The sequence below is a fragment of the Sorex fumeus genome, unplaced genomic scaffold (assembly GCF_029834395.1).
Source record: "Sorex fumeus unplaced genomic scaffold, SorFum_2.1 ptg000072l, whole genome shotgun sequence".
Taxonomy (NCBI): Eukaryota; Metazoa; Chordata; class Mammalia; order Eulipotyphla; family Soricidae; genus Sorex; species Sorex fumeus.
Genome location: NW_026606129.1, coordinates 2,257,154 through 2,267,697, shown reverse-complemented (window position 1 = coordinate 2,267,697; position 10,544 = coordinate 2,257,154). Strand labels below are relative to the sequence as shown.

Below are 10,544 nucleotides of genomic sequence, written 5' to 3'. Positions count from 1 at the left end.
AGGCAACACACAGTCCAGAGATGCGGTTCCTCCCCTTCCGCTCAGTGCTGTTTGCGGTGCACATCGATGCTATTGTTTTTGGTTAATTGGGACTTAATTTTTATTCCAAGACACGGTTATTTGTGAAGCTGTTCCCAACGGAGTCGTTCTGGGCACTCAGTACTCCCGCTTCTGCCCCAACCCCATGCTCCCTCCCTCCACCAGTGTCCCCAGGTCCCTGAAAACACGGGATGCTTCACAGATGATGTCATCCTCATGCAGGGGCTGTGCCAATCTTCTCTGAATTGTCCCGATTTTAGTATTTGTGCCGCTGAAGCGAGCACTTAATTTAAGACTATTCAAAACGGGAATGTCAAGTGCAATTATCGGCTCAGGCTCCTTTGAACTCCACTCAGGAGCCGCCAGGCAGTTGGCTAGGAGCAGGGCTGGGAGATGCTGAAGGAGCGAGAGTCCCCTTAGGGGCCAGATTCAGACTGAAGCCCCCGTGCAAGGGGGGAGGGGAGGAGGTGATGGTGGAGGGTGGGGGAGGGGAGGGGTCAGGGAGATTCTCTGGGTTGGAGGCAAGGGGAGGACGTGGCCATGGAGGCTACTGGTGGACCGAGCCCTCCCAACTCCCAAAGCCAGGCTCACGCACCCCCGCTGTGTCCTGCAGGCAGGGGGCAGTGTCCCTGCAGTCAGCATGGGTGGTCCAGGAGAAGGTGTTCCAGAGGGCAGTTGGCTGAGTCGCTGGTGCTGGTCCTGCTCTACGGGCCCGGGGCTGGCACCGCCCTCAGCTCACATTCCCCAGGGGCTGAGTCCCGGGCTCGGCTGGACATGCAGCCGTTCCGCTTGCCCACCCCGGTCTGGCTACCAAGTCCGGTTCTCGGCAGTGACCTCCCCTCAGGGACGCGGGCACCAGAGAGGTTCGGGCCGAGCCAGGATGGGAAGGACGCAGAGGGAGCAGATGGAGTCACCGACGTACCGGCCAGGCCACCGGGCACCACCAGTAACCTCGACACTCAGGGGTCAGCCTGCAGGGGCAGCCATCTCACAGGGACACCTTTGGTGGGTCCTGGACTCCTTGGGGCTCCTTTGGCAGAAATGAACCTCAAACAAGGGCCAGAAACAGCCCTGAACCAGAACCAGCCATCCACCTTCGGGCCCTGTTCTATGGGTCTTATTCAAACAAGAAGGTGCAAGTCAATGGGACGGTGTCATTGTCCATGCACGGGCCCTGCCATTGGGGCTCTCGGCGCTGGGCAGTGGTGGCCAGCCATGTTGGGGACACCCACGGCTTTGGCAGGACCTGGGGCTCAGACAGGACCGTCCTGAGAAGCCACATTCCTCCTTCCAGGCTGCCTCCCCCAGTTTACCTCAGAAACAGTCACTCAGGCTTTTAACATGATCATTTTTGGTAGCCTCTGAGCTGTTAAATCATGCAAATAATTAATTGATGTAATTAAACACATAAAGCAACACTTGTAGAGTTTTGTGCTGTGAAAATTGGCAAGGGTTTTACTGTAAATAGGCAATTAATGCAGAAGAAAGGACGGAACCCATATTGAAGTGGGGCCTTCGGCGTGCTCACAGCCGGAGGGGAGGGACGCTGACTGTGATTGTCCTTCTGGGTGGACATTAGAGCAAGCGGCAGCATGCGGGGAAGACTTAGCGTGCAGTTGGCAGACGCCTGCATTGCCGAGTTCAGCGTCTCTGCTGCCTCTCCTGCTGGGGACGGTCTCAGAGGGTGGCCCTGGGTGGGGGTGAGGGCCAGGGGTGTCTGTCTGTTCTCTGTAGCTCCGGAGCCCGGGACAGGAGTGTGCCCACGTCCTGCCCTCAACCTGCCTGCTGGCACCCTCCCCTCCCCTTTCAGGCTGGCTCTGCCAGGCTCTCATACTCTTGGAAAAGCCCCTCTGGTCCAGGACCCACCCATGGGACTTCATATCTGCCGTTTCTGTCAGCCTCTTTGATGACACAAAACACCCAGTGAAACTGATCTTGGTTTCTTGGACTGTCCCCTGCGGGACACGTGCAGATAGAAGGTGGCGGTGACAGTTCCAGTCCACGACGGCTCCATAACGGGAGCGTCAGCCCACAGCTGACTTGGGGACAGAGGGTCAGCCTCTGGGTCCAGGGCTGGCATGGATGCTGGCAGGGGCAGCCCACAGATGGCACCAATGACAAAGGGGCAGCCCAGGGCTGACACAGGAGACAGGAGGTCCAGCGCCTGGGTGGCCGGAGGACAGAGGAGCAGCCACCACTGACACAGGCGACAAAGGGGCAGTTGAGGGCAGTCCTGGACCATGCAGGTAGCAGAGACTTCCCAGTGAGACCACAGCCCCGTCCACGGTGACGCAGGTGACAGAGGGCAACCATGCCGACTGACACCAGCCCACAGTGACACAAGGCGTAAGGGGCCCGAGATGGCCATGGCGGCAGCTACAGAGTGGACATAAGGACGCAGCCCCTCCCACCTGCTGTCCTGCCGAGGCTCCTCCTGTCTGGCCAGTGCTGGGGACTTTGGGAGAGCCCAGGACAGAAGGGGGAGGCGGGGGACACACAAGGGTGTGCACACGAGGGTGGGAACACGCAGGAGGGGACACCAGACCCAGAGCTCTCGGGTCTCGGAGAGGGAGAGGAGAGAAGTTTCCAACCTCCCCCAGACGGTGCCAGGATGCACGTGAGGCCCTGGGCAGGGGGCAGGCGGCTCACGGGTTCCCATGGGCTGTGGCCGACCCTGCTAAGGGGGCTCTGTCCCCTCCTGGAATGTCGGAGGTGGAAGAACAGAACTGGCCTGAGGTGGCTGAGCTGGGCGCGGGCGGGTGTGGGCTGAGAGGCTGCTGGTACCCCAGTGCCCGCAGGAACCTGCCCGATGCCCGCAGGAATGCCCGGCCCTGTGCATGGCATGCCCCCAGCTGGCACCTCCGTGCAGGGGTGTGGGGACGAGAGCGGGGATGGAGTCCAACCATCTCGATGGGGAGACAGGAGCAAGGCCTGGGGGCTGCACGCTTTAGGGAGTATTTGATGGGCTCCAATCTAGTTTCCCTGTGGGGGAAAAATAATCAGGTGAGATTTTGTAAACAGCGAAGCTTCGTTCCAATTTCAAGGAGTTTTGGCAAAATAAGAAAAACCAAACACCACCAACAAATAGGGTATTGGATTTCTCTTTCCTAGGACGGAAACAATACATCCAGGAACCAGCACAAACACTCAGGGTGAGATACCTGATTGCTCAAAGCCATCTCGGACCCGGGTGCCACCACCCGAAGTACTGCACAGAGTCCCAGGGGCACCCGGAAGGGCCAAACCCTCCTTGGGACAGAGGTCGGCACCTCCAGAAGTCCTGACTCCCTGGTGCCAGCTGTTGCTGATGTGGGGAGACTCTGGGGAGGAGAGAGCGTCCAGCGGGGGGTTATTAGGCCCTGGCTCTGTGCCTGCCCACTCCCGTCCTAACCACCACGACCTGAGCAGGGGAGATGACCCTTGACCCCCAAGGGACCTCTGTTGTGCAATTCTGGGGTCAAGGGTCATTCCCACCTGCAAATGTGGATCAGGGTCACGCCCTCTAAGCCTCCAGGGGTGCTCACCGGGATTCCTGCCAGTGACCCCAAGAGCGTGTCGCTCTGAGGACCCAGCCCCGTGTGGCGCCGGCAGACTCCGCCTATGTCTCAGAGGACGCTCCGCTCCCTGCTGCCCTGCAGGGTCCCCTGGGCTCCGGGCTGTGGACAGGCCTTGCTGGGCGTCCTCCCCGTTCTGCCTGACTGAGAGTTCCTCACAGGCACCAAGGCTGCTCCTGCACCGAGATTTTCCTTCCTAATTTCAGCCCCTCTGGGTGTCTTTCTGTTCTACTCTTCACCACAAAATCACAGTCACATCCAAGTACGTTCTCTGGGGAAAAACAGGATTTCTAATGCCGGGGGTCGAGAAGTCACACAGGTCAGGCCAGCGCGATCAGTGGAGATTGAAAGCCCAGAAATAAATATCTTAATATGATGAATTAAGATATCCTACTCATTCCAATTATCTTTCCAGCAACTCATCATGCCGCTGGGATTTCATTCTGCTGTTTCAGATACAAATGACATATTTTATTCAGTCAAACCAGCATTAATAATTTCATAGCAAAATATGACACAAAGCAAGTGCTCTTGAGATGATGGATGAGGAACTTGGAAGTGAAAACAAATCCTGATCTCACTGATCTTCCTGTCTCCGGCGGAGAAAGACGGAGGTGCTGGCAGGGACGCGTCTGCAGGAATCATTAGTTAATATTAGCATTTTCTATGAGCCTTCGTGCTTCATCACGATCCATCCTGGCGAGAACACGCGATGCCTCCGAGTTGCCCGCCAGGCCCCGAGCCCCGTCTCCTGGTTTCACGGGATTGACGCGCGTCCCCGCGGGCTCTGAGGAAAGGTAGCACGGGCGCTGATACGGCAAGTTCGGATAACGAAAAGTGACATTTAATTCTGCAGCCAGATGAAAGAACGCATTAGGGAGTATTTGATGGGCTCCAAACTAGTTTCCCTGTGGGGGAAAAATAATCAGGTGAGATTTTGTAAACAGCGAAGCTTCGTTCCAATTTCAAGGAGTTTTGGCAAAATAAGAAAAACCAAACACCACCAACAAATAGGGTATTGGATTTCTCTTTCCTAGGACGGAAACAATACATCCAGGAACCAGCACAAACACTTAGTTTTCAACTTGCTCAAAAGCACTCGTTGAAGGCTGGACACAGGCCCAAGCTCCATGGCCTCCACTGGGACGGAGCCGGGAAGACATCAGGCCCTCGATGCCTCCCCTGCGGGGAGTGAAGAGGAAGGAGGTCAGGAGACCCTGGGCAGTCATGGACGGGGCGCCCGCCCGCATCTCTCCCTGTGGACCCAGGGAAGGGCCGTCACGCTGTCTGCATGGCTTTGTGCTGCAGCCGGGGCTGGGCACGTGTGTGCCCAGAACAAACGCTCATGGATGTGTTCATACCGCAGTCAAGGTAACAAGCATGTAGCCGTGTGGGTACACAGAGAACCTTCCTTCTGCGGGACGGTGGGGATGCTCTGGCTATCTTGAGAGTATTCGGCACGAGCTGTCTCCAAAGGGGCGGCTGGTGTCTGACTTCCGATTTCTGCTCTGCCTGAGATTATTCCAGGGAGCCCCAGAGTAGCCGGTTGGTTCATGGTCCGTTTCAGGAGACGCTCTCCTTTCTCTTCCTGTCGCTACTTAAAGCTGAGAAATGAATGGCCCATGTGTTCCTGGACACGGAACGGAGTTTATTCTTCCGGCCTAAAGATAGGTAACTCGACTCGCCTGTTCTCTCACGAGCACACCAGCTCCGGCTGAGCGCACCAGCTCTGTCTATTAGGCGTTACGGATGTGGCCTGGCCCAAGCCTTCCAGATGAAGACGCAGTGATAAATCTACGCGTGGATCTTTCCACCATCCGGGTGGGACTCGGCCGATAGGTGCCCAGTGAGCAATGCGGCGGCCTCGGAGGAGTTTAATAACAGCGCTGGAGCTGACCACTCGAATCCATCTGGGCCTCGGTCCTGGGAGAGCTCAGAATAAATCAGGGCCTAGGCTGCTATTTCTGCCTCCGCAATCCCTGCCAGGCTCAGGAGAACAGCCATTTTTACTCAGACCGTTTTTTGAGCTGTTAAAGACCCTGGAAAATAGACTCTGAAAAACGACGCCGACTGGCACGAGCACAGTCTTGCACAACATTTTCTAGAAGAGGAGTGAATACAAGCTTTTTAGTGGTAGATTATGTGGCTTAAATTTCCTCTATGACTGTCCAGCTATCTGGGTTCCTCGTCACTGGATTAGCTAAATTCATGAGCGTGTCACTAATGGATCAGAATTCTCTGGAAAATCCACCGAACGGCACGTGAGGATGCGTGTGTTCAGAGAAAAGTGAAAGAAAGTGCCCCGAGCTCCAGGTGGGAGAATTCACGAAATGCTAAACGTTTCTCTGCCAGGATTCCAGGATTCAGTCTCTACATGCCAACCATTGGATGAGGTGATTAAGCATATTCCCTTTAAAGAGCATCGATCTGGTTTGATTTCTGACTCCACCAATTAGGGGAAAGCGATTCAACCTGTAAATATAGATAATAAAACATCTCTTGGTGGAACAGCTAACAGGATTAAATTAGGTGACCCACATGAAGCACGGAACCAGAGCCGGCAGCAGCTATGAAGCGTTCACCGGTGTCGGCTGCTGGTGCTCACGGGAAAGGAAGGAAAGCCAGAACCGGCCCAGAATAGCTCTGGGTCGAGGTCAGTAGAAACCGCCACGCTGAGGCTCGGAGACACGGTGCAAGTTCCATATCGATTTCACTCAGGAGCTGCAGCCAGTCAGCCTTCGAAGGACATCAGCAAGCTGGGAAATAAAGCATAAGAGAGGAACAAAATCACATTTAATTATTCTCTCCCCCCGGAACCTGCCCCTGCTTCCGTGGAGCCGCTTTGCAGGAGGAGCTGCTGCACGGACCAACGCCACAGCCGAGGGTCACACGTGAGCATGACGAAACCGTGTGGGCATCTGAGTGACACAGAGGACGACACACAGCATCTGACTCCCCAGATTGCCACATCCTGGCAGCGATTCTGAGATGAAAAACAGTGGATGAAAGAAAAAGTATTCAGGTTATCTGCTTCTCTTTGTCTGCTAAAAGGAAGGAAACATTCTCCCTGGCACTAGCAGATTCCGTGATGGCGAGGAAAGGGCTCCTGTCCTTGCCCCTTCTCTGTTGTGTCTCTGTCCCGTCTCTGTCCCATCTCTAATCCCATCTCTGTTCAGTTGTGGGATCAGAATGGAGGCTCCCCAGACCTTTGAATTTTTGTATGTGTGAGTATGTGTGTGAATGTGTGTCTGCGTGTGAGTGTGTCTGTGTATGTGTGTCTAGGTGTGCCTGGGTGTGCCTGGGTGTGTTTGTCTGGGTGTGTGTCTGGTTGGCCCTACAGGGTTGTCTCATGGCCCGGCAGGGCCTACAACCCCCTTCTTGGCACCAGGAGACGAGGACTCTGGCCCTGTGGGTCTGACCCAGGTGCACAAACTCGTGTGTCAGTGAGAGAGTGTGGGCGGGCTCTGCCCTCAAGAGCGTCGCTGGGTCTGATTAAGGGGAACAAGTTCGTGAATAAAGGTTTTTGTCTCATCCGTGTACTTCATTTACCGTTGCCTAAGAAGTAAATATAAGTCTTTGTCATCAGTTTTATGCATAAAAAAATAGAACAAAGCCAAGAGCTTCTTTAATCAAGAAACTTACAACACTAAAATGAAGAGTCCTTTGTTCTGTCTCCTGCCATGGTCCCTCGCCTGGAGGAGGAGGCCAGGTGGGCTGCTCTCCCCGATGGCCTCGGGCACCAGGAGCACTATCACAGAGTACTCACCCCTCCATCACGCTCTTCGGCTCTGCTCTAAATACTGGCCGTGCTCCAGTGACCCAGATGTAGAGGGCCCCTGTTCTGCAGGAAGCTACATCCTGCTTTGCAGAGACAGACAATTAACTAGCAAATAAATGATTCCATAAAGAGTGGAGCAACCATACACCCAGCTCTGCAGAGAACGCAGACCTAGTCAGCGACAGACACTACAGAGCCACCTCCCTCCTCCGTCTGAGGTGCAGTGAGCAGGGGGTGGGATCTGCAGAGGGTTTGGGGAGAGGCTCTGGGGCGGCCGCAGAGGAGAGAGAGCGGTGAGCACCCGGCATCTGCGCAGGCCATGGCTGGTTGGCGTGAGGAGGACTCATGGAGAGCACTGGGCTTGGAGGGAGGGAGCAGGCGGGGAGGAGGACCTGGCCTGTGCCGCCCCCGAGGCGCTGGAGAGCAAGAGTCTGGCCTCCGAGTCAGTCACTCTCTGAGTGAGAGCAAGGCAGAGAGAGGCGTGTCCGAGGTGCCATTCAGGAGGACTTCCTGTGACCCCCGTGGTGACGAGGCTCCCTGTAGGATATCCTTGGGTTTTGTCCTTTCAACGTTGCCGCAGGGAGCTTAGGTTTATCAGGTTCCACCCGTCCCAGTGCTCCTGAGTCACTCCCATGCCTCTGTTTATCTGTAAACTCTTCTTGTGCTCTCCTCCCCAGCCAGTTCATCACCTTTTCCCCTAATCACTTAATCACTTACTCACTTAACTTCCCGTTAGTCGTCGATTTGCTCGAACGGGGGCCAGTAACGTCTCCATTTGTCCCTGTCGCGTGCTAGTGTAGCCCTATGGCATCTGTTCGCTCCGGGAACATGAAGGGCCTCAAACCGATCGTTCATGATCTTGACGAAGAAGTCTGACCATCTGGAAGGTGGGCGGCCACGCGGTCTTTTGACATCCCGTGGAATCCAGTCGGTAATAGCTCTAGTCCAGCGGTCGTCTTTAAATCTCATTACGTGACCAGCCCATCTGATTTTCGACACCTTGGCATATGAGACAGCGTCCCTGATCCTTGATCGTCAACGGATGTCAGAACTCCGGATTCGTTCTCTCATTTGAGTGAAACGTGATATTCCAAGCATAGCTCTTTCTATTCTTCTTTGGGAGACCTGAATGGCGTTCTCATCTTGTTTGCGTAGGGCCCAGGTCTCTGAGGCATATGTTAATGCAGGAAGAACAGTGGAATCAAAGAGATGTGCCCGGAGCCGGAGTTTCTTCGTCCTCTTAGCTGTTTCTTCGACGTTCTTGAAGGCGTTCCAAGCCGCTCTCTTCCTCCTGCGCAGCTCGGGTGCCAGGTCATTTGTCATGTTGACCTCTCGACCTAGGTACACATAGCTGTTGCATTCGGAGATGGTCGTTCCGTTGAGAGCGAATGGGGCATCAGGAACGAGGCTGTTTCTCATAAACATTGTCTTCGTAAGATTCAGCTGTAGTCCTACCTTTCCACACTCATGGTCAAAGTCGGCCAGCATTTGTGCCGCTTGGCTGATGTTTGGTGTTATTAAAACAATGTCATCAGCAAAGCGGAGGTGGTGTAGTTGCCAGCCATCTATCTTCACTCCCATTCCTTCCCATTCCAGTCGTCGCATGATGTTCTCGAGGGTGGCACTGAAGAGTTTCGGTGAAATGGTATCACCCTGCCGCACCCCTCTCTTGACATCAACGATCACTTCTTTGTAGAATGGTGAGATCCTGGTAGTGAATCCGCAATACAGCTCACGGAGGATCCTGATGTATTGGGCTTGAATGCCCTGATTGGCTAGGGCTTCAATGACCGCTTCCGTCTCAACAGAATCAAAGGCCTTCTTTAAATCAATGAACGTTAAACAGAGCGGCACCTTTAACTCCTGAGAAACCTCAGTGAGCTTGGTTATCGTGTGGATATGGTCGATGGTGCTGAATCCTTTGCGGAACCCGGCTTGCTCGCATGGTTGTCCTTCATCAAGTGTTCTGCCAATCCTATTTAGGATGACTCGAGTGAACAACTTGTAAGATGACAGCCAATAGGCAGATCGGGCGACAGTTGCCAATGTCATGGATGTCTCCCTTCTTGAACAGTAGTACGGTCCTGCTGGTTTTCCATTGGGATGGAACCTTGCATTCAGACAGGTAGTGAAGAGTGAAGAGCCAAGCCAATGTATTGATGAGTACTGACGGCAGGTTCTTCAGGTGTTCAGGTCTGACCTTGTGTGGGCCGGGTGCTGTTTGTTTCTTTACTGACAAAATGGCGTGTCGGATTTTGGAAGGGAGAAATGTTGGGAATGACATATCCATCCTGTGGAATTTGGTATGTCGGCAAGTGGACATGGCTATTGAAGAAATTTGAGTAGAAGTCATGGATAATCTTCTCCATTGCCGTTCTGGAGGATGTGATGGATCCATCAGGATGTCGGAGGGCAGTCATCTTGGTCTTGTAGTTGGCGAAGGACAGGCGGGCATTACGAATACTTTTCCCGGCTTCTGCCGCATCTACCAGCACTTCTGCTCTTCTCTCTTTGAGGTCTTCCTTGATCGCATCTCTGCACTGCTTTGCGAGCTCGGACGTTAGCTTGTGGTTGCCTGAGGCATGCGCCAAACCACGCTGGCAAATTAGCTCAAGAGTTTTCGAAGACAGGCGTTTTTTTGTGGCTATCTCTCTCTTGGCATTCCTCGCACATTCATGGAGGTGCTGAACCAGTCGATCGTATTCCTCGTCAATGTTGTCAACAATGGCATCTTCCCATGTTGCCGCAATAGTGCCAAAGAGTTCCCAGTTGGTGGTCGTTCTGGGAGTTCTCTTTTTGAACTTTGCAGCCCTTTCTCCCCGTTCTGTGAAGTAGAATTTTGCACGAAGGAGACGGTGGTCCGATCCCGTTCGAAATTTTGGGACAACAGCGACATCGGTCAGACAAAACCGTCGATTGACTATGATGTGGTCTATTTCGTTGTGGAATCATCCCCCGGGAGACTCCCATGTCCAATGTTTAGATTCTGCCTTCTGGAACTATGAGTTACCATGAATGGTCTTGGTCGACATGATGAACTCAGACAGTCTCTCACCCTGTTCGTTCCATTCTAGGCCATGGGTCCCGATGTGAAGTTCTTCAGCTGATCTTCTCGGTCCTATCTTGGCATTAAAATCACCCGCGATGATCTTGTAGAAGGTGTGGTCTTCTTT

The 10,544-nt window shown here is 54.0% G+C and overlaps 1 non-coding gene across 1 annotated transcript; it reads right to left on the bottom strand.

Moving 5' to 3' along the window:
* Positions 1 to 219: 219 nt before the first annotated feature.
* On the bottom strand, positions 220 to 323 carry LOC130037936 (U6 spliceosomal RNA). Its single transcript, XR_008794521.1, has one exon. It is a non-coding gene; the product is annotated as a U6 spliceosomal RNA (small nuclear RNA).
* Positions 324 to 10,544: the final 10,221 nt, after the last annotated feature.